Here is a 24,480-nt window from a genome sequence, read left to right as displayed (position 1 = left end):
CCAGTGGTGATAGGGGGGTCTGCGGGGGATGTCGGGGGCCAGTGGTAATGGGGGCTGTCTGTGGGGGATGTCGGGGGCCAGTAGTGATGGGGGTGGTCTCTGGGGGATGTCGGGGGCCAGTGGTGATGGGGGCGGTCTGTGGGGGATCTCGGGGGTCTCTGGGGGATGTCGGGGGCCAGTGGTGATAGGGGGGTCTGTGGGGGATATCGGGGGCCCGTAGTGATGGGGGCGGTCTGTGGGGGATGTCGGGGGCCAGTAGTGATGGGGGGGTCTGTGGGGGATGTTGGAGGCCAGTAGTGATGGGGGTGGTCTGTGGGGGATGTCGGGGGCCAGTGGTGATGGGGGCGGTCTGTGGGGGATGTCGGGGGCCAGTGGTGATGGGGGCGGTCTGTGGGGGATGTCGGGGGCCAGTAGTGATGGGGGCGGTCTGTGGGGGATGTCGGGGCGGTCTGTGGGGGATATCGGGGGCCAGTAGTGATGGAGGGGTCTGTGGGGGATGTCGGAGGCCAGTAGTGATGGGGGTGGTCTGTGGGGGATGTCGGGGGCCAGTGGTGATGGGGGCGGTCTGTGGGGGATGTCGGGGCAGTCTGTGGGGGATATCGGGGGCCAGTAGTGATGGGGGGGTCTGCGGGGGATGTCAGGGGCCAGTAGTGATGGGAGTGGTCTCTGGGGGATGTCGGGGGCCAGTGGTGATGGGGGTGGTCTGTGGGGGATGTCGGGGGCGGTCTGTGGGGGATATCGGGGGCCTGTAGTGATGGGGGGGTCTGTGGGGGATGTCGGGTGCCAGTAGTGATGGGGGTGGTCTCTGGGGGATGTCGGGGGCCAGTGGTGATGGGGGCGGTCTGTGGGGGATGTCGGGGGCCAGTAGTGATGGGGGGGTCTGTGGGGGATGTTGGAGGCCAGTAGTGATGGGGGTGGTCTGTGGGGGATGTCGGGGGTCTGTGGGGGATGTCGGGGGCCAGTGGTGATAGGGGGGTCTGTGGGGGATATCGGGGACCCGTAGTGATGGGGGCGGTCTGTGGGGGATGTCGGGGGCCAGTAGTGATGGGGGCGGTCTGTGGGGGCCAGTGGTGATAGGGGGGTCTGCGGGGGATGTCGGGGGCCAGTGGTGATGGGGGCTGTCTGCGGGGGCCAGTAGTGATGGGGGTGGTTTCTGGGGGATGTCGGGGGCCAATGGTGATAGGGGGGTCTGTGGGGGATGACGGGAGCCAGTAGTAATGGGGGGTCTATGGCTCAGCAGTAAAACTCTGGCTGACATGTGACCTCCCGCCTCTCTCTGTGATTCCGGTATAAATGATGACCGTGGATTAAAATGTTTCTCTTCCTCAGGCGCGGACGGGGCTCGAACCCGTGATCTTCGGTTTACGAGACCGACGCCTTACCACTTGGCCACCGCGCCTGCGTGCTGTATGGTAGGAGGGACACGTGCTGACGGCGCTGCACGGGGGCGTGGTCAGTGCTGCAGGGAAGGAGAGATTAAGCGGTGACGTCACTGGGAGGGCGCTGGCCATCAACTCAGGCGCGTACACCCAGCGGGGAGGGGCCAACCGCATCCCCTGCCATTGAGCTTACCATATAAGGGAATGAGGGGAGGGGCAAATGGAGATGTGTGAGAAAAACTGGAGACTGGAAGATGCGTAATATAGCACGTGACCTGCGATGTACCACGTGATGTGCCTGTACCACGTGATGCCCACCTATATATAACATCTCAGCTGCAGGGGATGAGGCAGAGCTGTGTTCACACCACGCCGTTGATGTTTCCGCTCTCGTGGTTTTGCCGTCATGGCTTTCTCAGGACAGTTTATCAGTTGCGCACAGAATCTTTTCCCGGACACCTCCTCATAATGGAGCCCTGGAGCCGGGAGACGCCACCGCGACCCGAGGAGCCGGAAGACGCCACCGCGACCCGAGGAGCCGGTAGACTCCGCCGCGACCCGAGGAGCCGGTAGACGCCGCCGCGACCCGAGGAGCCGGTAGACGCCACCGCGACCCGAGGAGCCGGTAGACGCCGCCGTGACCCGAGGAGCCGGGAGACGCCGCCGCGACCCGAGGAGCCGGGAGACGCCACCTCGACCCGAGGAGCCGGTAGATGCCGCCGCGACCCGAGGAGCCGGTAGACGCCGCCGCGACCCGAGGAGTCGGGAGATGCTGCCGCGACCCGAGGAGCCGGGAGACGCCACCTCGACCCGAGGAGCCGGTAGATGCCGCCGTGACCCGAGGAGCCGGCAGACACCGCCGCCGTGACCCGAGGAGTCGGCAGACACCGCCGCCGCGACCCGAGGAGCCGGTAGACGCCGCCGTGACCCGAGGAGCCGGTAGACGCCGCCGCGACCCGAGGAGTCGGGAGATGCTGCCGCGACCCGAGGAGCCGGGAGACGCCGCCTCGACCCGAGGAGCCGGTAGATGCCGCCGTGACCCGAGGAGCCGGCAGACACCGCCGCCGTGACCCGAGGAGTCGGCAGACACCGCCGCCGCGACCCGAGGAGCCGGTAGACGCCGCCGCGACCCGAGGAGCCGGTAGACGCCGCCGCGACCTGAGGAGCCGGCAGACGCCGCCGCCGTGACCCGAGGAGCCGGCAGACGCCGCCGCCGTGACCCGAGGAGCCGGCAGACGCCGCCGCCGTGACCCGAGGAGCCGGCAGACGCCGCCGCCGTGACCCGAGGAGCCGGCAGACGCCGCCGCCGTGACCCGAGGAGCCGGCAGACGCCGCCGCCGTGACCCGAGGAGCCGGCAGACGCCGCCGCCGTGACCCGAGGAGCCGGCAGACGCCGCCGCCGTGACCCGAGGAGCCGGCAGACGCCGCCACCGCGACCCGAGGAGCCTGGAGACGCCGCCCTGACGTGAGGAGAGTCACAGTCACCATCTTGTCCACAGGATGAGGCCGCTGGTTACTGACGTCTGGAGGGCGGTGGCCTCATCCACACATTCACCGTCTCATTCATGGAGAAAGCGATTGACGCTCTGACGACTGCGTTCACACTACTGTAATTCTTATTACTGGAGTCTGACCGTCCCCACTGACTAATCAGCTCCGTCACCTTCCTGCCAGGCGTCCATCACAATTCACACCTAAGCTGTTGTTCCTGTCAGTCCACACTCAGGCCGTCTCCTCAGCGCTCCCTTCTACACTCAGGCCGTCTCCTCAGCGCTCCCTTCTACACTCAGGCTGTCTCCTCAGCGCTCTCCGGCCGTCTCCTTGGCGCTCCCCTGTCTGCAGTCAGGCTGTCTCCTTGGCGCTCCCCTGTCTGCAGTCAGGCCGTCTCCTCGGCGCTCCCCTGTCTGCCCTTAGGCCGTCTCCTCGGCACTCCCCTCTCTGCCCTCAGGCCGTCTCCTCGGCGCTCCCCTCTCTGCCCTCAGGCCGTCTCCTCGGCGTTCCCCTCTCTGCCCTCAGGCCGTCTCCTTGGCGCGCCCCTGTCTGCAGTCAGGCCGTCTCCTCGGCGCTCCCCTGTCTGCAGTCAGTCCGTCTCCTCGGCGCTCCCCTCTCTGCCCTCAGGCCATCTCATCGGCGCTCCCGTGTCTGCAGTCAGGCCGTCTCCTCGGCGCTCCCGTGTCTGCAGTCAGGCTGTCTCCTCGGCGCTCCCGTGTCTGCAGTCAGGCCGTCTCCTCGGCGCTCCCGTGTCTGCAGTCAGGCCGTCTCCTCGGCGCTCCCGTGTCTGCAGTCAGGCCGTCTCCTCGGCGCTCCCTTGTCTGCAGTCAGGCCGTCTCCTCGGCGCTCCCATGTCTGCAGTCAGGCCGTCTCCTCGGCGCTCCTCTGTCTGCGGTCAGGCCGTCTCCTCGGCACTACCCTGTCTGCAGTCAGGCCGTCTCCTCGGCGCTCCCATGTCTGCAGTCAGGCCGTCTCCTCGGCGCTCCTCTGTCTGCAGTCAGGCCGTCTCCTCGGCACTACCCTGTCTGCAGTCAGGCCGTCTCCTCGGCGCTCCCGTGTCTGCAGTCAGTCCGTCTCCTCGGCGCTCCCCTGTCTGCAGTCAGGCCGTCTCCTCGGCACTGCCCTCCCGCTATAGTGTGAGCTCTGCAGGTCGGTGCTCTACAGTAATGAAGGCATGGCGGGACATTCAGCAGACGACCGGGACAGCAGAACACAGACCCAAATCCAGAACTGACCCACTGGACCCTGGACAGTTGGGAAATATGAATATAAGTGTATATACCATGCGTGATTTTTGTGTATATCTGCTATATGTACGGTATATAATGATTCTAGTGTCTCCACTCTCTGTTTCCTGATGGACAATCCTCTCTGTCCAGTGTCTACTCAGGGAAGAACAGTGCTCTCTGATGTCTCCGGAAGGATAATAATAATAACTTTTATGTATTATTTTTATGAAACATTTATGCGGGGGCATTTATACATACAGCATTTATGTATACTTTATCAAAGTGCCATAGCTCATCAAAGTGCCACGGCAGTTAGGTATGGCAGTTCTAATATTCATCTTTCTTCTCTTCTTACAGGTATATATATATATATCTCATTCCTCTGCTGTGTGTCACCCCTTCTGAAATCTTGACAAAGGAGAAAACATGAGTATAACGGCATAAAAAGCATTATTTTATTCAGGAAAGGTTACATAACAACATATACAAAAATCACATCACAGGATGGGAGACATAAAGTGCAAGGTGCCAGACATAAGAGGGTCACATGGATGATGGGTCATGAAAAATATACAAATGTGTATAGCTCTGTGTAGATATTAAAGGTGAGTGTGGGAATATGTGTCATGGGAGTCACCATTTCATAGTATACTGCTCAGTGCTAGTAGAAACCTCTTGGACTAAAGTGTGTAGGTAATCCCATTTCACACATAACACACCCCCCTAACCTGATAACATCGCAGGAAACACCCAGAGATTCGAGCTATAAGGCCCTCAAGCCCCTGTGACCCCCTGACAGGCGTGGTGATGGTGGCAGAACGCCCCGACGCGCGTTTCGCCTGTCTTTCTCAAGAGGCGCATGTCTTTGAACGCCAGAAGGACCTTCTATATAAACGCCCCTAACTGGTCACAGAATTCAGGGAAGCCTATTGGGATTTGATGGCGCGTGCGCCCGGAGCCCCACCCCACCGCCGCACGGACCCAGGCCGTCATACCCCAGACGCGTGCCTGTGAGACCTACTCTAAGCTATCTTATCCAACAGCCTCCTTCTCTGCTGCCCTTCAGGGAATTTTAGCTCGTGCCTGAGAGCGGGGGACGATAGATAAGAGGACTGTGGAGGCTTTAACTGTGCGCCTTCCTAAAACTGCTACTTTCTATTTGCTTCCAAAAATACATAAGGACACCGTCAAACCACCGGGACGTCCGATCGTGTCAGGTCTGGGTGGTCTATGTGGCCCTATCTGCCAATATATTGATAGCCACCTGAGACCACTGGTGGAGACTCTTCCATCATACATCAAAGACACGACGGACGTCCTGATTAGGGTTGACAGTGTCCTTTTGGAGTCTGGAGCTATCATAGTCACGGCCGATGTGGAAAGCCTCTACACCTGCATCAGTCATGATCTGGGCCTTGCAGCTGTCCGCCTTATCTTGGGGACCTCCGACCTGGACGGCCCATCGCGTGAGTTCATCCTTGAGCTCCTCCACTTCGTCCTCTGCCACAATTATTTCTCTGCAGCGGCATGGCCATGGGGGCGGCCTGTGCGCCCTCGTACGCCAACCGCTTTCTGGGAGCATGGGAGAGGGATATTTTTGGTGACGAGGGCGTGTGGGGTGGAGACCAGGTCGTGATGTGGCTCAGATACATTGATGATGTTCTATTCTTTTGGCGGGGGAGCTCGACGAATTCATGAGGCAGCTAAATACAAATTTGTGGGGGATCAAACTCATGTATTCTTATCATCACCAACGCATGGACTTTCTGGACGCCACTCTGGAGGTAAACTCACACTCCTTTATCCAGGCTGACGTCTACAGAAAGCCCACTGCGGTTAACTCTTTGGTTCATGCTGCCTCTGCACATAACTCAACGATTAGGGCCGTCCCGGTCGGACAGTTCCTAAGGGTAAGACGTATATGCTCCACTGATTCTAACTTTGAAAAACAGGCTGCAGATATGACTGATCGGTTTAGACAGAGGAGATATAGCAATAGGTGCATCGGCTGTGGCTATGGTAGGGTGCGCAGCACACCTCGCAGTCTTCTTTTGTACCTCGCCCAAAGGCATCCACAACAGATCCCTGAGAGAACCCGCTTCATTTAACCATGAATGGGGCACCATGAGACGGGTCCTCTCCCGACACTGGAATATCCTCAGCACGGAGCCCTCCCTGAGGGATCACGTGGGCGATTACCCACTAATGACGGCCAGACGTGCCAACAATCTGGGGGATCTCCTCGCTTCCAGCCATTATGCCCCCCCACCATCCAATCCCTTTGGTTCACGTGGTCCCATGGTGGGCTCTATTCCCTGTGGTCACTGCGTGGCGTGCGCCAATGTCCTTCGCTTTACGTCTTTTATTTCATCTGATGGTTCCCGCACCTTCAAAATCTCAAAATTTATTTCATGCAGTTAAACCCATGTGATGTATTACGCCACATGTGGTTGCCAAAATATCTATGTTGGATTAACCACCAGAGAGTTGAGGATTAGAGTGCAGGACATTGGCGCGGCCTAATCAGTGACGGACCCCCGGGAGCTGAAAACACTACCACGTCACTTTAAAGCGGCTCACAACTGCGATCCACGCACCTTGCAAGTGAGTGGCATAGACGTGGTACAATTGGGCTCCCGGGGAGGGAATGCCAAACAACTTCTGGCTCAAAAAGAGGCCAGGTGGATTACCGTTCCGGACACCATGGCCCCGCGTGGCCTAAATGAAAGTTTGGGATTTTCATCTTTTCTCTAGTTATGGTTTTTTGCTTTTGATGCTCTCCCGTTTCTCCCTCTCCGGATATTACATCCGGTTGTGGGGATGTTTTTAGTTGTTTTTATTATTTTCCTTTTTAACTTTCTTATGTTTTTCCTTCATTCTGCATAATTAGTGCCACTATTTCAACAAGCCTTTGAGTGCCCGACCTTGGCCCGGATGTAGAACCTGGGATACGACCGGACTGGTTTGGAGGATGAGCAGGAGATGCCCTTCTCTCTGATATGCTTGATGTTCATGGGATACTGCTGACTTCACCCTATATCTTTATTACATTTCTTGGTTTTGTATATGCATATCCTCTGTTTTTTGGTGGGGGCTTTTCGCTGTCCTCTTTGCCCACTGAACATGGGGCTGATGTGTGCATGCCCCTTGCCTTTGTACATGTGTGCACGCACCCACCCGCAAGAGGCAACTCGTGCCTTCTAAGCATTTTTTGACGCGCTCACGGGCGCGTGCCTGGGGCATGACAGCCTGGGTCCGTGGGGCGGGGCTCCAGGCGCACGCACCATATCAAACCCCAATAGGCTTCCCTGAATTCTATGGTCACATGACCAGTTAGGGGCGTTTATATAGAAGGTCCTTCTTGCGTTCAAAGACATGCGCCTGTTGAGAAAGACAGGCGAAACGCGCGTCGGGGCGTTCTGACACCATCACCACGCCTGTCAGGGGGTCACAGTGGCTTGAGGGCCTTTTAGCTCGAAACTCTGGGTGTTTCCTGCGATGTTATCAGGTTAGGGGGGTGTGTTATGTGTGAAATGGGATTACCTACACACTTTGGTCCAACAGGTATCTACTAGCACTGAGCAGTATACTATGAAATGGTGAATCCCATGACACATATTCCCACACTCACCTTTAATATCTATACAGAGCTATACACATTTGTATATTTTTCATGACCCATCATCCGTGACCCTCTTATGTCTGGCACCTTGCACTTTATATCTCCCATCCTGTGATGTGATTTTTGTATATGTTGTTATGTAACCTTTCCTGAATAAAATAATGCTTTTTATGCCGTTATACTCATGTTTTCTCCTTTGTCAATATGTTTATTGTATGAGTAGGCAACAACTGGTCCATGGTCTGGCACTCACGACCGGGTACCATGGTCTGTTTAGCTTCATAAGGTGGGCCACCGTTTGTGCCCTTCTGAAATCTGCATTGTACCTCCATGTTATTTACAATGCTCTGCAGGATGATGCCCTCTCTAGTGTTTCCTGAGAGACCATCCCTGCTCTCTGATGTCTCCAAAAGGACGATCCTCTCCCTCTGATGTCTCCCGAGGGACGATCCCCTCCCTCTGATGTCTCCCGAGGGACGATCCCCTCCCTCTGATGTCTCCCGAGGGACGATCCCCTCCCTCTGATGTCTCCCGAGGGAAGATCCCCTCCCTCTGATGTCTCCCGAGGGACGATCCCCTCCCTCTGATGGCTCCCGAGGGACAATCCCCTCCCTCTGATGGCTCCCGAGGGACAATCCCCTCCCTCTGATGGCTCCCGAGGGACAATCCCCTCCCTCTGATGGCTCCCGAGGGACAATCCCTGCTCTGTAATGTCTCCGGAAGGATGATGCTCACTCTCTAGTGTTTCCTGAGGGACAATCCCTGCTCTCTGATGTCCCCGGAAGGACGATCCTCGCTCTTGATGGCTCCTGAGGGACAATCTCTGCTCTGTAATGTCTCTGGAAGGATGATGCTCACTCTCTGTTTCCTGAGGGACAATCCCTGCTCTCTGATGTCCGCGGAAGGATGATCCTCGCTCTTTGTCTCTTGAGGGACGATCCTAGCTCTCTGAAGTCTCCTGAGGGACGATCCTCGCTCTCTGAAGTCTCCCGAGGGACGATCCCCTCCCTCTGATGGCTCCCGAGGGACGATCCCCTCCCTCTGATGGCTCCCGAGGGACGATCCCCTCCCTCTGATGGCTCCCGAGGGACGATCCTCGCTCTCTGATGGCTCCTGAGGGACGATCCTCCCTCTGATGGCTCCTGAGGGACAATCTCTGCTCTGTAATGTCTCTGGAAGGATGATGCTCACTCTCTAGTGTTTCCTGAGGGACAATCCCTGCTCTCTGATGTCCGCGGAAGGATGATCCTCGCTCTTTGATGTCTCTTGAGGGACGATCCTCGCTCTCAGAGGTCTCCCGAGGGACGATCCTCGCTCTCAGAGGTCTCCCGAGGGACGATCCTCGCTCTCAGAGGTCTCCCGAGGGACGATCCTCGCTCTCAGAGGTCTCCCGAGGGACGATCCTCGCTCTCAGAGGTCTCCCGAGGGACGATCCTCGCTCTCAGAGGTCTCCCGAGGGACGATCCTCGCTCTCAGAGGTCTCCCGAGGGACGATCCTCGCTCTCAGAGGTCTCCCGAGGGACGATCCTCGCTCTCAGAGGTCTCCCGAGGGACGATCCTCGCTCTCAGAGGTCTCCCGAGGGACGATCCTCGCTCTCAGAGGTCTCCCGAGGGACGATCCTCGCTCTCAGAGGTCTCCCGAGGGACGATCCCCGCTCTCAGAGGTCTCCCGAGGGACGATCCCCGCTCTCAGAGGTCTCCCGAGGGACGATCCTCGCTCTCTGAGGTCTCCCGAGGGCCGATCCTCGCTCTCTGATGTCTTTTGAGGGACGATCCTCGCTCTTTGATGTCTCCCGAGAGACGATCCTCGCTCTCTGATGTCTTTTGAGGGACGATCCTCGCTCTTTGATGTCTCCCGAGAGACGATCCTCGCTCTCTGATGTCTCCCGAGGGACGATCCTCGCTCCCTGATGTCTCTTGATGGACAATCCCTGCTTTCTGAGGTCTCCTGAGGGACGATCCTCGCTCTCTGATGTCTCCTGAGGGACGATCCTCGTTCTCTGATGTCTCCTGAGGGACGATCCTCGCTCGCTGATGTCTCCTGAGGGACGATCCTCGTTCTCTGATGTCTCCTGAGGGACAATCCCTGCTCTGTAATGTCTCCGGAAGGATGATGCTCACTCTCTGTTTCCTGAGGGACAATCCCTGCTCTCTGATGTCCCCAGAAGGACGATCCTTGCTCTGATGGCTCCTGAGGGACAATCTCTGCTCTGTAATGTCTCTGGAAGGATGATGCTCACTCTCTGTTTCCTGAGGGACAATCCCTGCTCTCTGATGTCCGTGGAAGGATGATCCTCGCTCTTTGTCTCTTGAGGGACGATCCTAGCTCTCTGAAGTCTCCTGAGGGACGATCCTCGCTCTCAGAGGTCTCCCGAGGGACGATCCTCGCTCTCAGAGGTCTCCCGAGGGACGATCCTCGCTCTCAGAGGTCTCCCGAGGGACGATCCTCGCTCTCAGAGGTCTCCCGAGGGACGATCCTCGCTCTCTGATGTCTTTTGAGGGACGATCCTCGCTCTTTGATGTCTCCCGAGAGACGATCCTCGCTCTCTGATGTCTCCCGAGGGACGATCCTCGCTCTCTGATGTCTTTTGAGGGACGATCCTCGCTCTCTGATGTCTTTTGAGGGACGATCCTCGCTCTTTGATGTCTCCCGAGAGACGATCCTCGCTCTCTGATGTCTCCCGAGAGACGACCCTCGCTCTCTGATGTCTCTTGATGGACAATCCCTGCTTTCTGAGGTCTCCTGAGGGACGATCCTCGCTCTCTGATGTCTCCTGAGGGACGATCCTCGCTCTCTGATGTCTTTTGAGGGACGATCCTCGCTCTCTGATGTCTCCCGAGAGGCGATCCTCGCTCTCTGATGTCTCCCGAGGGACGATCCTCGCTCTCTGATGTCTCTTGATGGACAATCCCTGCTTTCTGAGGTCTCCTGAGGGACGATCCTCGCTCTCTGAGGTCTCCTGAGGGACGATCCTCGCTCTCTGAGGTCTCCTGAGGGACGATCCTCGCTCTCTGATGTCTTTTGAGGGACGATCCTCGCTCTCTGATGTCTTTTGAGGGACGATCCTCGCTCTCTGATGTCTCTTAATGGACAATCCCTGCTTTCTGAGGTCTCCTGAGGGACGATCCTCGCTCTCTGATGTCTCCTGAGGGACGATCCTCGCTCTCTGATGTCTTTTGAGGGACGATCCTCGCTCCAGGGGAGGAGTCCTGAGGAGATAATTTGCATATTCCCACTGCATTTTGGGGTAAGTGAAGAGTCTCCGCGAGCTCAAAGAACACTGGATTTTGGCTGTTGGAGCTGAAAAGAGGACATCGGTAAACCAGGGGAGGAGTCCTGAGGAGATAATTTGCATATTCCCACTGCATTTTGGGGTAAGTGAAGAGTCTCCGCGAGCTCAAAGAACACTGGATTTTGGCTGTTGGAGCTGAAAAGAGGACATCGGTAAACCGCGCGCCTACCGGCGCGCGCATTTTGAAGTTTTTTTTTTTTAAGCTTTTTTTCACTGTTTTCAGAACATTAACAATAAAAACATGGAAGAGTCCAGGAGCCATTTGGTGAGCTGCATATCCTGCTACATGTTCACAGACTTGCCAGTGGAAAAGCCAGACTTCACATGCCAGAAATGCAGCTTGTGTCCCTGTTGGAGGAAAAGTTGCGAAATCTAGAAGAGAGGTTAACTACCTTGAAAATCATTAAGGAAGGTGAAGAGTTCTTAGACAGAGCAGAATTATCTCTTCATGATTCAGAAAGAGAAGAAATTCGAACTGCACCTGACGAAACAGAGGAATGGAAGCATGTGACCCACAGAAGCAGGAGGATCGAGAGGCAGTCAGCAACCATAATGCTCAGGAACCAGTACCAGGCTCTCACGCAGGAGAACCATGAAGAAATACAGCAAGATAAGACTTTGCCAGCAATGAAGAACCTTGTAAGCCCTCAGAATCCTCCTGGATGGAGAAAGAAGAATGTTGTGAAGAAAAAACGGAGAGTGGTGGTCATGGGGGATTCCCTGCTAAGAGGAACAGAGGCCGCTATCTGCAGACCAGACATAACCTCAAGAGAAATGTGCTGTCTTCCAGGAGCAAAAATTAAAGATGTGTCTGACAGGATATCAAGACTCTTCAGACCTACAGATCACTACCCATTCCTGCTAATACATGTGGGGACAAATGACACCGCAAGAAAGGACCTGGAAACCATCTGCAGTGACTTTGAAGACTTAGGCAAGAAAGTGAAAGAATTGGGAGCGCAGGTGGTCTTCTCATCCATCCTCCCAGTGGATGGCCATGGAACAATGAGGTGGAATAAGATTCTACAGGTGAACAACTGGCTACGTCGATGGTGCCGTCAACAAGGATTTGGATTTCTGGATCACGGAATGAATTACCTATACGATGGACTACTTGCTAGAGATGGGGTGCACCTTACGAAGACTGGAAAACATGTATTTGGAAGTCGCCTTGCTACACTCATCAGAAGAGCTTTATACCAGAACAATGTGGGAAGGGAAGCAAAAGGCCAGAAAAAGCCATACAGCTGACAAATACTATTGAGATCTCTGCTACTGGAAGTGGAAAGGAAGAACAAAGACTAAACAATTTAAATAATAAAAATATGGGAGGAAGAGAAACCAATCACAAACTAAAATGTTTTTATACAAATGCACAAAGCATGGGCAACAAACAAGGAGAATTGGAACTACTAATGCAGGAAAAGGAATATGATGTCATTGGAATCACTGAAACTTGGTGGGACGATACACATGATTGGAATAAAAGGCTAAAAGGATACAACTTATTTGCAAGAAACAGACTTGATAAACGAGGAGGAGGTGTTGCATTGTATGTTAGAAAAGCGTATATCTGCACAGAGATTGAAGCTTCAGAGACTGGGAGTTCTGTGGAAACTGCTTGGGTAAGAATACAAGGAGAGAACAACAGAAAGGACACCATTGTAGGCATTTACTACAGGCCACCTGGGCAAGCTGAAGATATGGATGAACTCTTTATGTATCAAATGACCAAGTTCTCCAAAAAATATGACGTAGTGGTCATGGGAGATTTCAACTATCCAGACATTTGTTGGGAATCTCTCTCAAGTAAAACTAACAGGTCAAGCAAATTCTTATCCTCTCTTGCTGACAACTTTATCTTCCAAAAGGTAGGGGAGAAAACAAGGGGATCTGCTACTTTGGATCTAATCCTTATAAACAGGGAGGAAATGGTTGAGGAGGTAAAGGTGGCTGGGACCCTAGGAGGCAGCGATCATGCTATTATAGAATTTTGGATAACTAGAGGAGGAAGACATGTGAAGACTCAAACTTCAAGGTTAGATTTTAGAAAGGCAGATTTTAAGAGACTCAGAAAGAGAATAGGAGGGATCCAATGGCTGGATGTCCTTAAGGACAAAAATGTCCAGGAGGGATGGGAAATTTTTAAAAATGAGATTCTCAAAGCACAATCGTTAACAATCCCGAAAAGTAGGAAGAATGGGAAGCATTTAAGGAAACCAGGATGGATGAACACAGAACTTAAACACATGCTAAAAAGAAAGAAAGAAATGTTTATTAAATGGAAAGAGGGAGGCATATCTAAAGAAGATTATAATGCAGTCTGCAGATCCTGCAGGGCACGTATCAGGTTAGCTAAAGCTGACAATGAATTAAGGCTTGCAAGAGATGTCAAAAGCAATAAAAAAGGATTTTGGGGGTATGTCAAAAGTAAAAGAAAAGTCAAAGATGCTATAGGATTTTTACAGGATGAAAATGGAGAAATGGTAAGAGGATGTTGAGAAGGCCGAACTTTTTAATTCCTATTTTGCATCTGTTTTCTCTCAGAAAGAAAATGTAACATCAGCTGATCTTCACTGTCCTTTTAAAGGAATAGAGGAATCCAAGTTATCAGTAAACAGAAAGATTGTGAGGGAATATTTAGCTAACATAAATGAGTTCAAGTCTCCAGGTCCAGATGAATTACACCCCAGAGTACTGAAGGAGATTGTAGAAGAAATTTTAGAACCACTCTCCATAATCTTTGAAAATTCTTGGAGAACAGGAGAAGTCCCAGAAGACTGGAAAAGAGCAAATGTTGTTCCTATCTTCAAAAAGGGGAAGAAGGTGGACCCAGGGAACTATAGGCCGGTGAGTCTGACTTCTATACCAGGAAAGATCTTTGAACAAATTATTAAACAACATGTATGTAAGTACATGGATAAGAATGAAGTGATTAACCAGAGTCAGCATGGGTTTGTAACTAACAAGTCATGTCAGACTAACTTAATTTCCTTCTATGACAGAATCACTGACTGGGTGGATCAGGGAAATGCTGTAGATATAGTATATCTTGACTTCAGCAAAGCATTTGACAAAGTATCTCACATCATCCTTATTGAAAAAATGACCAAGTATGCAATGGACCAGGCAACTGTTAGGTGGATTCATAACTGGCTTAGTGATCGGACTCAAAGGGTGGTTGTAAATGGCTTCACATCCAGCTGGATGAATGTCTCAAGTGGGGTACCACAGGGCTCCGTCCTGGGACCTGTATTGTTCAACATCTTTATCAATGATTTAGATGAAGGAATTGAGGGTAAACTGATTAAATTTGCTGATGACACAAAGCTAGGAGGGATAGCTAATACTAGAGAAGAGAGAGAGAGGATTCAAAAAGACCTAAATAAACTGGAGCAGTGGGCAGCAACCAACAGAATGGTTTTTAACAGGGAAAAATGCAAAGTACTACATCTGGGCAATAAAAATGAAAAAAGCATATACAGAATGGGAGGAATAGAGCTAAGCAACAGTACATGTGAAAAAGACTTAGGTATACTAATAGATCATAGACTGAACATGAGTCAACAGTGTGATGCAGCAGCAAAAAAGGCAAATACAATTCTGGGATGTATTAACAGAAGCATACAGTCTAGATCACGTGAAGTCATTATCGGTCTTTACTCCTCTTTGGTCAGACCTCATCTGGAATACTGTGTACAGTTTTGGGCACCACATTTTAAAAAAGACAGACAAACTGGAACAAGTTCAGAGAAGAGCGACCAGAATGGTGACTGGTCTGCAAACCATGTCCTATGAGGAACGGTTGCAGGATTTGGGAATGTTTAGCTTGCAAAAAAGAAGACTGAGAGGAGACTTAATAGCTGTCTACAAATATGTCAAGGGCTGTCACATTGTAGAAGGATCATCTTTATTCTCATTTGCACAAGGAAAGACTAGAAGCAATGGGATGAAACTAAATGGGAGGAGACACAGATTAGATATTAGAAAAAACTTTTTGACAGTTAGGGTGATTAATGAGTGGAACAGGCTGCCACGAGAGGTGGTGAGTTCCCCTTCAATGGACGTCTTCAAACAGAGGCTGGACAGACATCTGTCTGAGATGATCTAGTGAATCCTGCTTTGAGCAGGGGGTTGGACCAGATGACCCAGGAGGTCCCTTCCAACTCTACCATTCTATGATTCTATGATTCTTTGATGTCTCCCGAGAGACGATCCTCGCTCTCTGATGTCTCCTGAGGGACGATCCTCGCTCTCTGATGTCTTTTGAGGGACGATCCTCGCTCTCTGATGTCTTTTGAGGGACGATCCTCGCTCTTTGATGTCTCCCGAGAGACGATCCTCGCTCTCTGATGTCTCCCGAGGGACGATCCACGCTCTCTGATGTCTCTTGATGGACAATCCCTGCTTTCTGAGGTCTCCTGAGGGACGATCCTCGCTCTCTGATGTCTTTTGAGGGACGATCCTCGCTCTCTGATGTCTTTTGAGGGACGATCCTCGCTCTTTGATGTCTCCCGAGAGACGATCCTCGCTCTCTGATGTCTCCCGAGGGACGATCCTCGCTCTCTGATGTCTCTTGATGGACAATCCCTGCTCTCTGAGGTCTCCTGAGGGACGATCCTCGCTCTCTGAGGTCTCCTGAGGGACGATCCTCGCTCTCTGAGGTCTCCTGAGGGACGATCCTCGCTCTCTGAGGTCTCCTGAGGGACGATCCTCGCTCTCTGAGGTCTCCTGAGGGACGATCCTCGCTCTCTGAGGTCTCCTGAGGGACGATCCTCGCTCTCTGAGGTCTCCTGAGGGACGATCCTCGCTCTCTGAGGTCTCCTGAGGGACGATCCTCGCTCTCTGAGGTCTCCTGAGGGACGATCCTCGCTCTCTGAGGTCTCCTGAGGGACGATCCTCGCTCTCTGAGGTCTCCTGAGGGACGATCCTCGCTCTGAGGTCTCCTGAGGGACGATCCTCGCTCTCTGAGGTCTCCTGAGGGACGATCCTCGCTCTCTGAGGTCTCCTGAGGGACGATCCTCGCTCTCTGAGGTCTCCTGAGGGACGATCCTCGCTCTCTGAGGTCTCCTGAGGGACGATCCTCGCTCTCTGAGGTCTCCTGAGGGACGATCCTCGCTCTCTGAGGTCTCCTGAGGGACGATCCTCGCTCTCTGAGGTCTCCTGAGGGACGATCCTCGCTCTCTGAGGTCTCCTGAGGGACGATCCTCGCTCTCTGAGGTCTCCTGAGGGACGATCCTCGCTCTCTGAGGTCTCCTGAGGGACGATCCTCGCTCTCTGAGGTCTCCTGAGGGACGATCCTCGCTCTCTGAGGTCTCCTGAGGGACGATCCTCGCTCTCTGATGTCTCTTGAGGGACGATCCTCGCTCTCTGAGGTCTCCTGAGGGACGATCCTCGCTTTTTAGGGTTTCCTGTCCTGAGGGATGATCCCTGCTCTCTAGCGTCTGCTGTGTGACGATCTTTTGCCTCCAGTGCCCTCGAGCGGCATGCAATATATTCTCCTTCCAATCAGACCAGTCCATCCCCGTTCTCCATCTCTGAGGAATGGTTTGAGGGTCCTGGAGTCTGTATGATGGGCATAGCTGAGGTGGTCGCCTCTGCCTCTAGGACCTGCTCTAGATATTGAGACCCATATATCTCTCCCGGCCCTGTCCATGATATGACTGCAGACGGGCCTGGACGAGCTCTGTGTCATATTTCCTCTATCCCTATTATCTCCAGTCGCCACTCTTAGAGGGAAGATCAGGTGTTGCTTCCCATCTCATTTACCAGTAGGCGACAACCATGATCATCAGCCAATGTGTGCAGAGACTACTGGAGTGACGATCATACGATTTATCTGCCCAAGATGAGCACTTTCAGAATTTTATTTCATTATTAAATGTTCCTCTGAGTGACCTTAGCTCTTGTTGGCACCGTATGCCGAGCTGAGACTCATGTCTTGTAATGTCACATCAATTCCACCCTTACTCCGGGCACTTGATTTTGACATAACATGACCCAAACTTCAGAGCAGGCCGGAGGGCGGGGAGGCGACGCGTGGCGCAGGCCCGAGGGCGGGGAGGCGACGCGTGGCGCAGGCCCGAGGGCGGGGAGGCGACGCGTGGCGCAGGCCCGAGGGCGGGGAGGCGACGCGTGGCGCAGGCCCGAGGGCGGGGAGGCGACGCGTGGCGCAGGCCCGAGGGCGGGGAGGCGACGCGTGGCGCAGGCCCGAGGGCGGGGAGGCGACGCGTGGCGCAGGCCCGAGGGCGGGGAGGCGACGCGTGGCGCAGGCCCGAGGGCGGGGAGGCGACGCGTGGCGCAGGCCCGAGGGCGGGGAGGCGACGCGTGGCGCAGGCCCGAGGGCGGGGAGGCGACGCGTGGCGCAGGCCCGAGGGCGGGGAGGCGACGCGTGGCGCAGGCCCGAGGGCGGGGAGGCGACGCGTGGCGCAGGCCCGAGGGCGGGGAGGCGACGCGTGGCGCAGGCCCGAGGGCGGGGAGGCGACGCGTGGCGCAGGCCCGAGGGCGGGGAGGCGACGCGTGGCGCAGGCCCGAGGGCGGGGAGGCGACGCGTGGCGCAGGCCCGAGGGCGGGGAGGCGACGCGTGGCGCAGGCCGGAGAGGCGACGCGTGGCGCAGGCCGGAGAGGCGACGCGTGGCGCAGGCCCGAGGGCGGGGAGGCGACGCGTGGCGCAGGCCCGAGGGCGGGGAGGCGACGCGTGGCGCAGGCCCGAGGGCGGGGAGGCGACGCGTGGCGCAGGCCGGGGAGGCGACGCGTGGCGCAGGCCGGGGAGGCGACGCGTGGCGCAGGCCGGAGAGGCGACGCGTGGCGCAGGCCGGAGAGGCGACGCGTGGCGCAGGCCGGAGAGGCGACGCGTGGCGCAGGCCGGAGAGGCGACGCGTGGCGCAGGCCGGAGAGGCGACGCGTGGCGCAGGCCGGAGAGGCGACGCGTGGCGCAGGCCGGGGAGGCGACGCGTGGCGCAGGCCGGGGAGGCGACGCGTGGCGCAGGCCCGAGGGCGGGGAGGCGACGCGTGGCGCAGGCCCGAGGGCGGGGAGGCGACGCGTGGCGCAGGCCCGAGGGCGGGGAGGCGACGCGTGGCGCAGGCCCGAGGGCGGGGAGGCGACGCGTGGCGCAGGCCCGAGGGCGGGGAGGCGACGCGTGGCGCAGGCCCGAGGGCGGGGAGGCGACGCGTGGCGCAGGCCCGAGGGCGGGGAGGCGACGCGTGGCGCAGGCCCGAGGGCGGGGAGGCGACGCGTGGCGCAGGCCCGAGGGCGGGGAGGCGACGCGTGGCGCAGGCCCGAGGGCGGGGAGGCGACGCGTGGCGCAGGCCCGAGGGCGGGGAGGCGACGCGTGGCGCAGGCCCGAGGGCGGGGAGGCGACGCGTGGCGCAGGCCGGGGAGGCGACGCGTGGCGCAGGCCGGGGAGGCGACGCGTGGCGCAGGCCCGAGGGCGGCGCGTGGCGCAGGCCGGAGAGGCGACGCGTGGCGCAGGCCAGAGAGCCGACGCGTGGCGCAGGCCAGAGAGGCGACGCGTGGCGCAGGCCAGAGAGCCGACGCGTGGCGCAGGCCAGAGAGGCGACGCGTGGCGCAGGCCAGAGAGGCGACGCGTGGCGCAGGCCCGAGGGCGGGGAGGCGACGCGTGGCGCAGGCCCGAGGGCGGGGAGGCGACGCGTGGCGCAGGCCGGGGAGGCGACGCGTGGCGCAGGCCCGAGGGCGGCGCGTGGCGCAGGCCGGAGAGGCGACGCGTGGCGCAGGCCACAGAGGCGACGCGTGGCGCAGGCCACAGAGGCGACGCGTGGCGCAGGCCAGAGAGGCGACGCGTGGCGCAGGCCAGAGAGGCGACGCGTGGCGCAGGCCAGAGAGGCGACGCGTGGCGCAGGCCAGAGAGGCGACGCGTGGCGCAGGCCAGAGAGGCGACGCGTGGCGCAGGCCAGAGAGGCGACGCGTGGCGCAGGCCAGAGAGGCGACGCGTGGCGCAGGCCAGAGAGGCGACGCGTGGCGCAGGCCAGAGAGGCGACGCGTGGCGCAGGCCAGAGAGGCGACGCGTGGCGCAGGCCAGAGAGGCGACGCGTGGCGCAGGCCAGAGAGGCGACGCGTGGCGCAGGCCAGAGAGGCGACGCGTGGCGCAGGCCAGAGAGGCGACGCGTAGCGCAGGCCAGAGAGGCGACGCGTGGCGCAGGCCAGAGAGGCGACGCGTGGCGCAGGCCCGAGGGCGGGGAGGCGACGCGTGGCGCAGGCCCGAGGGCGGGGAGGCGACGCGTGGCGCAGGCCGGGGAGGCGACGCGTGGCGCAGGCCCGAGGGCGGGGAGGCGACGCGTGGCGCAGGCCCGAGGGCGGGGAGGCGACGCGTGGCGCAGGCCCGAGGGCGGGGAGGCGACGCGTGGCGCAGGCCGGGGAGGCGACGCGTGGCGCAGGCCGGGGAGGCGACGCGTGGCGCAGGCCGGAGAGGCGACGCGTGGCGCAGGCCGGAGAGGCGACGCGTGGCGCAGGCCGGAGAGGCGACGCGTGGCGCAGGCCGGAGAGGCGACGCGTGGCGCAGGCCGGAGAGGCGACGCGTGGCGCAGGCCGGAGAGGCGACGCGTGGCGCAGGCCAGAGAGGCGACGCGTGGCGCAGGCCAGAGAGGCGACGCGTGGCGCAGGCCCGAGGGCGGGGAGGCGACGCGTGGCGCAGGCCCGAGGGCGGGGAGGCGACGCGTGGCGCAGGCCGGGGAGGAGACGCGTGGCGCAGGCCCGAGGGCGGGGAGGCGACGCGTGGCGCAGGCCCGAGGGCGGGGAGGCGACGCGTGGCGCAGGCCCGAGGGCGGGGAGGCGACGCGTGGCGCAGGCCGGGGAGGCGACGCGTGGCGCAGGCCGGGGAGGCGACGCGTGGCGCAGGCCGGAGAGGCGACGCGTGGCGCAGGCCGGAGAGGCGACGCGTGGCGCAGGCCGGAGAGGCGACGCGTGGCGCAGGCCGGAGAGGCGACGCGTGGCGCAGGCCGGAGAGGCGACGCGTGGCGCAGGCCGGGGAGGCGACGCGTGGCGCAGGCCGGGGAGGCGACGCGTGGCGCAGGCCGGGGAGGCGACGCGTGGCGCAGGCCGGGGAGGCGACGCGTGGCGCAGGCCGGGGAGGCGACGCGTGGCGCAGGCCCGAGGGCGGGGAGGCGACGCGTGGCGCAGGCCCGAGGGCGGGGAGGCGACGCGTGGCGCAGGCCCGAGGGCGGGGAGGCGACGCGTGGCGCAGGCCCGAGGGCGGGGAGGCGACGCGTGGCGCAGGCCCGAGGGCGGGGAGGCGACGCGTGGCGCAGGCCCGAGGGCGGGGAGGCGACGCGTGGCGCAGGCCCGAGGGCGGGGAGGCGACGCGTGGCGCAGGCCCGAGGGCGGGGAGGCGACGCGTGGCGCAGGCCCGAGGGCGGGGAGGCGACGCGTGGCGCAGGCCCGAGGGCGGGGAGGCGACGCGTGGCGCAGGCCCGAGGGCGGGGAGGCGACGCGTGGCGCAGGCCCGAGGGCGGGGAGGCGACGCGTGGCGCAGGCCCGAGGGCGGGGAGGCGACGCGTGGCGCAGGCCCGAGGGCGGGGAGGCGACGCGTGGCGCAGGCCGGGGAGGCGACGCGTGGCGCAGGCCGGGGAGGCGACGCGTGGCGCAGGCCCGAGGGCGGCGCGTGGCGCAGGCCGGAGAGGCGACGCGTGGCGCAGGCCAGAGAGCCGACGCGTGGCGCAGGCCAGAGAGGCGACGCGTGGCGCAGGCCAGAGAGGCGACGCGTGGCGCAGGCCCGAGGGCGGGGAGGCGACGCGTGGCGCAGGCCCGAGGGCGGGGAGGCGACGCGTGGCGCAGGCCGGGGAGGCGACGCGTGGCGCAGGCCCGAGGGCGGCGCGTGGCGCAGGCCGGAGAGGCGACGCGTGGCGCAGGCCGGAGAGGCGACGCGTGGCGCAGGCCACAGAGGCGACGCGTGGCGCAGGCCAGAGAGGCGACGCGTGGCGCAGGCCAGAGAGGCGACGCGTGGCGCAGGCCAGAGAGGCGACGCGTGGCGCAGGCCAGAGAGGCGACGCGTGGCGCAGGCCAGAGAGGCGACGCGTGGCGCAGGCCAGAGAGGCGACGCGTGGCGCAGGCCAGAGAGGCGACGCGTGGCGCAGGCCAGAGAGGCGACGCGTGGCGCAGGCCAGAGAGGCGACGCGTGGCGCAGGCCAGAGAGGCGACGCGTGGCGCAGGCCAGAGAGGCGACGCGTGGCGCAGGCCAGAGAGGCGACGCGTGGCGCAGGCCAGAGAGGCGACGCGTAGCGCAGGCCAGAGAGGCGACGCGTGGCGCAGGCCAGAGAGGCGACGCGTGGCGCAGGCCCGAGGGCGGGGAGGCGACGCGTGGCGCAGGCCCGAGGGCGGGGAGGCGACGCGTGGCGCAGGCCCGAGGGCGGGGAGGCGACGCGTGGCGCAGGCCCGAGGGCGGGGAGGCGACGCGTGGCGCAGGCCCGAGGGCGGGGAGGCGACGCGTGGCGCAGGCCCGAGGGCGGGGAGGCGACGCGTGGCGCAGGCCCGAGGGCGGGGAGGCGACGCGTGGCGCAGGCCCGAGGGCGGGGAGGCGATGCGTGGCGCAGGCCCGAGGGCGGGGAGGCGACGCGTGGCGCAGGCCCGAGGGCGGGGAGGCGACGCGTGGCGCAGGCCCGAGGGCGGGGAGGCGACGCGTGGCGCAGGCCCGAGGGCGGGGAGGCGACGCGTGGCGCAGGCCCGAGGGCGGGGAGGCGACGCGTGGCGCAGGCCGGAGAGGCGACGCGTGGCGCAGGCCGGAGAGGCGACGCGTGGCGCAGGCCGGAGAGGCGACGCGTGGCGCAGGCCGGAGAGGCGACGCGTGGCGCAGGCCGGAGAGGCGACGCGTGGCGCAGGCCCGAGGGCGGGGAGGCGACGCGTGGCGCAGGCCCGAGGGCGGGGAGGCGACGCGTGGCGCAGGCCCGAGGGCGGGGAGGCGACGCGTGGCGCAGGCCGGGGAGGCGACGCGTGGCGCAGGCCGGGGAGGCGACGCGTGGCGCAGGCCGGAGAGGCGACGCGTGGCGCAGGCCGGAGAGGCGACGCGTGGCGCAGGCCGGAGAGGCGACGCGTGGCGCAGGCCGGAGAGGCGACGCGTGGCGCAGGCCGGAGAGGCGACGCGTGGCGCAGGCCGGAGAGGCGACGCGTGGCGCAGGCCAGAGAGGCGACGCGTGGCGCAGGCCCGAGGGCGGGGAGGCGACGCGTGGCGCAGGCCAGAGAGGCGACGCGTGGCGCAGGCCAGAGAGGCGACGCGTGGCGCAGGCCCGAGGGCGGGGAGGCGACGCGTGGCGCAGGCCAGAGAGGCGACGCGTGGCGCAGGCCCGAGGGCGGGGAGGCGACGCGTGGCGCAGGCCCGAGGGCGGGGAGGCGACGCGTGGCGCAGGCCCGAGGGCGGAGAGGCGACGCGTGGCGCAGGCCAGAGAGGCGACGCGTGGCGCAGGCCCGAGGGCGGGGAGGCGACGCGTGGCGCAGGCCCGAGGGCGGGGAGGCGACGCGTGGCGCAGGCCCGAGGGCGGGGAGGCGACGCGTGGCGCAGGCCCGAGGGCGGAGAGGCGACGCGTGGCGCAGGCCGGAGAGGCGACGCGTGGCGCAGGCCGGAGAGGCGACGCGTGGCGCAGGCCGGAGAGGCGACGCGTGGCGCAGGCCGGAGAGGCGACGCGTGGCGCAGGCCGGAGAGGCGACGCGTGGCGCAGGCCGGAGAGGCGACGCGTGGCGCAGGCCAGAGAGGCGACGCGTGGCGCAGGCCGGGGAGGCGACGCGTGGCGCAGGCCCGAGGGCGGGGAGGCGACGCGTGGCGCAGGCCCGAGGGCGGGGAGGCGACGCGTGGCGCAGGCCCGAGGGCGGGGAGGCGACGCGTGGCGCAGGCCCGAGGGCGGGGAGGCGACGCGTGGCGCAGGCCCGAGGGCGGGGAGGCGACGCGTGGCGCAGGCCCGAGGGCGGGGAGGCGACGCGTGGCGCAGGCCCGAGGGCGGAGAGGCGACGCGTGGCGCAGGCCGGAGAGGCGACGCGTGGCGCAGGCCGGAGAGGCGACGCGTGGCGCAGGCCGGAGAGGCGACGCGTGGCGCAGGCCGGAGAGGCGACGCGTGGCGCAGGCCAGAGAGGCGACGCGTGGCGCAGGCCCGAGGGCGGGGAGGCGACGCGTGGCGCAGGCCAGAGAGGCGACGCGTGGCGCAGGCCCGAGGGCGGGGAGGCGACGCGTGGCGCAGGCCGGAGAGGCGACGCGTGGCGCAGGCCGGAGAGGCGACGCGTGGCGCAGGCCGGAGAGGCGACGCGTGGCGCAGGCCGGAGAGGCGACGCGTGGCGCAGGCCGGAGAGGCGACGCGTGGCGCAGGCCGGAGAGGCGACGCGTGGCGCAGGCCGGAGAGGCGACGCGTGGCGCAGGCCGGAGAGGCGACGCGTGGCGCAGGCCGGAGAGGCGACGCGTGGCGCAGGCCGGAGAGGCGACGCGTGGCGCAGGCCGGAGAGGCGACGCGTGGCGCAGGCCGGAGAGGCGACGCGTGGCGCAGGCCGGAGAGGCGACGCGTGGCGCAGGCCGGAGAGGCGACGCGTGGCGCAGGCCGGAGAGGCGACGCGTGGCGCAGGCCGGAGAGGCGACGCGTGGCGCAGGCCGGAGAGGCGACGCGTGGCGCAGGCCGGAGAGGCGACGCGTGGCGCAGGCCCGAGGGCGGGGAGGCGACGCGTGGCGCAGGCCCGAGGGCAGGGAGGCGACGCGTGGCGCAGGCCGGAGAGGCGACGCGTGGCGCAGGCCGGAGAGGCGACGCGTGGCGCAGGCCCGAGGGCAGGGAGGCGACGCGTGGCGCAGGCCGGAGAGGCGACGCGTGGCGCAGGCCGGAGAGGCGACGCGTGGCGCAGGCCGGAGAGGCGACGCGTGGCGCAGGCCGGAGAGGCGACGCGTGGCGCAGGCCGGAGAGGCGACGCGTGGCGCAGGCCGGAGAGGCGACGCGTGGCGCAGGCCGGAGAGGCGACGCGTGGCGCAGGCCGGAGAGGCGACGCGTGGCGCAGGCCGGAGAGGCGACGCGTGGCGCAGGCCCGAGGGCGGGGAGGCGACGCGTGGCGCAGGCCCGAGGGCAGGGAGGCGACGCGTGGCACAGGCCGGAGAGGCGACGCGTGGCGCAGGCCCGAGGGCAGGGAGGCGACGCGTGGCGCAGGCCAGAGAGGCGACGCGTGGCGCAGGCCAGAGAGGCGACGCGTGGCGCAGGCCAGAGAGGCGACGCGTGGCGCAGGCCAGAGAGGCGACGCGTGGCGCAGGCCAGAGAGGCGACGCGTGGCGCAGGCCAGAGAGGCGACGCGTGGCGCAGGCCAGAGAGGCGACGCGTGGCGCAGGCCAGAGAGGCGACGCGTGGCGCAGGCCAGAGAGGCGACGCGTGGCGCAGGCCAGAGAGGCGACGCGTGGCGCAGGCCAGAGAGGCTACGCGTGGCGCAGGCCAGAGAGGCTACGCGTGGCGCAGGCCAGAGAGGCGACGCGTGGCGCAGGCCAGAGAGGCGACGCGTGGCG

At 61.8% G+C, this 24,480-nt stretch overlaps 1 non-coding gene across 1 annotated transcript; it reads right to left on the bottom strand.

Annotated features, from left to right (window-relative positions):
* Positions 1-1,327: 1,327 nt before the first annotated feature.
* TRNAT-CGU (transfer RNA threonine (anticodon CGU)) lies at positions 1,328-1,399 on the bottom strand. Its single transcript has one exon. It is a non-coding gene; the product is annotated as a tRNA-Thr (tRNA).
* Positions 1,400-24,480: the final 23,081 nt, after the last annotated feature.

This window comes from Phyllobates terribilis, unplaced genomic scaffold (genome assembly GCF_046119375.1).
Source record: "Phyllobates terribilis strain yellow unplaced genomic scaffold, ASM4611937v1 Scaffold_25__1_contigs__length_18738178, whole genome shotgun sequence".
Lineage (NCBI taxonomy): Eukaryota > Metazoa > Chordata > Amphibia > Anura > Dendrobatidae > Phyllobates > Phyllobates terribilis.
This window is presented reverse-complemented; position numbering and strand designations above follow the sequence as displayed.